We start from the raw sequence: 4096 nt of genomic DNA on the forward strand, positions 1-4096 counted from the left end.
TTGAGTTATTGAGACCCAGTCTGATTTAAATCATTGCTTGGTTTAACCAGACTAATTTGATTAAACAAATCAGTTTGGTCTAATCAAATCCAGATCTGGTTTAAATCATTAGTTGGTTTAACCAGATCAATTTGGTCCAATAAGACCTAATTCTGGTTTAAATCATTAGTTGGCTTAACTATATCAGTTTGATTCAATTAAACTAATTGGGCTGAATTTGACTTAAATGGCTTAAGTTTAAACAATAATAATTGAGCATCCTAATTATATTAGTTCTAATGAGAACATGAAACTTAGGATCTAGTTTCCCAATTGACTGGTCTAGTATGGTAATCAACTAGAGCTCCTCAAATAAAAAAAATTATTTTTCTTATTTACTTAATTATTCTGTGTATCGGTTCTACGCAATGTGTGAATTGAAATGAACTAGTTTTGTTACTGGTTTATCGATTTTGTATTGATATTATTATTTTCAATTCCAGATGTCATGACTGATATACACGATGACCCGTCGCGATGTGCGACACAACGAGCTGAGGGAGAAGATTGAGGAGATAGAGTATGACCCGATTTACGAACTCCAAGGACATATTGGATGGCTCGATTGACTATTATGGAAGCTCAAGCACGAAGAGTTTCCAATCTTGGATAATTATAGGATCTAGGTTTTTGGTCTGATTGTTACCGATATACGCCTCAATGAAATAACACACCATTTATGGAGGCTCTCTGAAGGGCGAATCTCATATGCACAATTGTGCATGGAGCTACTTCACCATGTGGATCAAGAGGATCCCGAAGAGTTTGAGGAGAATTCACAAGAGGATCCAAATATATATCCAATAGAGAATCCTAAAACTGGTCTACTTGAGATTGTCCTAATTGAGTCCAAGATGAAAAGGATAGTGTTGACTGTTGCATTAGTGTTTATCCTAGTGGCAGTGATGTTAGCTTATCTAGCTTATTAAAGTGTTGTTGTTGTTACTATTGTTATGTACGATAGTATTAGCCCATTAAGTTTAATAAAATCATGTAGTAGAAACTATTATTATGCACAAACAATACTACTTTATGAAATGTTATGTTATGTGTTAACAAACTAGAAATGGAATGTTATGTGTTAATAGTCTTAAAAGAATGATTAGTTCATTTAAATGATGAGTTCATTTAATGATTTGTTCACTTAATGATTAGTTTATTTGATAGGATATGTATAATAAAATATAGATTTGCAACATTAACAATCCCCTAGTGCTGTCCCCAAGGATATGGAGAGAGGTAAATGAAGGTACACAAGCGTTAGACACATACTAAGGTAAACCCCAGGTCGTTAGTTCCTGAAAATCGACCCCTGACCATTATCCCAAAGATATCATATGCCCACTGTCTGCTCTACGCCCTGGGGGTTGATGGGCTGTGTATAATAGAATTGATCAATGTTGGTTAGATTAGATATACAAATAATGAGTGGAAATGTAGTTATCACTTGATTATATAAACCCACTCAAATTAATATTGAGTCAATAATAAATTATATACATATAAAATATACTGAATTACTAAATAATATGTTTATTTATGTTAGATCACAACAACTAAGAAAATCATAGCTGAACTCAATAAGGGAGAGAAATTATTTAGGGATAACTATAAAATCTGACACCTCAAGATACAATACATTCTTGAGAAACAAGAAGTTCTAGATGTTGTAAATCAGTTCATGGAAGAACCTATTGATGGTTCTACAACACAACACAAATGTTACCTTGATACCTATAATGCATGGAAAAAGAACTCCATTACTAAGGGAATATTGATTAGTTCAATGATGGATGGCCTGATATTTGAGTATGAGCAATTACCATATGCTCATGTTGTCTAGGTAGCCCTTAGAGAGAAGTATAGTGGAGTAAGTTTTAGTAAGCTCCGTCAACTGATAATTAAGTTTGACAGCTATAAAAAAATGCTCGAATGTTAATATAACCCAACATTTGAGGGAAGTGACAAATATAATTTGGAATTTAAAGGCTATCAACTATGAATTGACTAATAAACAGCAGGTTCAGGAAGTTATCCGTTTTCTTTCATATTCTTGGAAAATAATGAAATAGAATATGACTCACAGTGAAAGTATCAAAACTTTTACTAATGTCTCACGCTATATTGAACTGGAGGCGGAGATAATAGAATCCGCAAGAATATATGATCAAGCTTTTGTAGCTGAAGGTTTGGCATCCATAAATAAGAAAAGATGTTTTAAGAAAGCAAAAGAAAAGGGAAATGAAGCTAGTGTTGTTGATGGGTAAGGCCCAATCAAAGAAAAAAGGAAAAAACATGGAAAGAAATCTCAAAATAAGATGATTTGCTATAACTGTGGCAAGAATGGTCACTTTACTTGGGAATGTACTGAGCTAAAAAAGGTATATTTATGTTTATCTTCTTTCCATGAGCATTATGTTGCTAGTTCGGTATTGTTTATTGATTCTTATCCTTTGTGGATTATAGATTCAGGAGCGACGAATCATGTAACTCATGATTGAGCCACATACGTGGAGTATCGTAGGGTACCAACTAACAACAAATGGATATATGTGGGAAATAATGCAAGGATTGAAGTCAAAGGAGTTGACACTTGCAAACTCAACCTATGTGGTGGACATACTTTGTATCTGCATGATGTCCTGTATGCTCTTGAGATTTGACGGAATTTGGTTTTTGTTAATAGTCTTCTTGATTTGGGTTATTATATAAACTGTTACAATCGTTGTGTGGAATTAAAAATTAACTTTGTGCTAATATGATATGGTTATGTATCGAATGATTTCATGGTTCTTGATGAATAACCAGGTATTTGTAACGGCCCAGCCTTTGGCCTCTTGGGCGGCCCTTGTGGCGGCCCAACTGGCGACCCTTATGTCGTCGGCCCATTTGGCGACCTCTCATGTCGTCGACCGACGACCCTTTGGCCGTGCCGTTACTAACTAGGACTTTCCACCCCTGGCAGTGGATTTTTGCCTCCCCCAGGATTCGAACTCTAAACCTCCAGGCTTAAGTATTAGAGTTGATCACCAAGATCTCCTTGCAACTTGGCTCTGATACCAAACTGTAACGCCCGCCCCTCCTATAGATACAAAATGGACACAAAGGGTCGGGTCGTTACAATAAAAGGCGCCTTTTATTGTAACGACCCGGCCCTTTTGGCCTCTTGGGCGGCCCTTGTGGCGGCCCAACTGGCGGCCCTTATGTCATCGGCTCATTTGGTGACCTCTCATGTTGTCAACCGATGACCCTTTGGCCGTGTCGTTACTCACTAGGACTTTCCACCCCTGGCAGTGGATTTTTGCCTCCCCCATGATTCGAACTCTAAACCTCCAGGCTTAAGTATTAGAGTTTATGAATCCTGGTAACCAAGTGAGATCACGTCTCCGGCGGCCGGCGAGGTTGTTCTCCGAGCGATCACGTCTTTGGGATGAGTAAAGAAAAAGACTAAAGTCTAGTTAAAAAGAGATAACAAGTAGCGAGCAGCACGCCAAGTGCTCGAAGAAATGCCGAGGCATTCTATAATAAAAGAATTAGAAGATAAGATACATTTTAGTTCTTTCCTTGCTTGTGGAAATTTCCGGTGTAGATTAAGAGGTTTCAAGTATATTCCTTTGTAGAATGAGTAGAGTTGAAGTTTACCTCATGTTAGCTGAATTTGTGCAGTTGTGATCTATCGATTTTATGATATTTGAATGTTACTGCACTATTGAGGTTTAATGTAGTTGCTTCACCTAACTGCTTAGGAGGTTTGAAATTATGGAACAACTAAAGCTGTAGTCTTTATTTTTAAAATACAGATAGTTTATAGAAAGCATTGTAGAACAAGGCTTTAGATTTCTTTTAGATATGCAAGTAGTAACTTCAGAGTAGAAGTTTAGTTTAGAAGATGAGAAAAGAGAGTTAAATGTTAGATTAATTCTGAGCATGATTTCTACTCTTTCTAGATGACCCTAAATGTTGGTACAATATTTGTTTAATGACAAACCTTTCTTTAAGATAGGGTAATGGTTAGTTCAGATAACTCTTTATCATGACTAAAGGAGCAAGATTGTAA

Source organism: Zingiber officinale, chromosome 6A (genome assembly GCF_018446385.1).
Source record: "Zingiber officinale cultivar Zhangliang chromosome 6A, Zo_v1.1, whole genome shotgun sequence".
In the NCBI taxonomy this organism is placed as follows: Eukaryota; Viridiplantae; Streptophyta; class Magnoliopsida; order Zingiberales; family Zingiberaceae; genus Zingiber; species Zingiber officinale.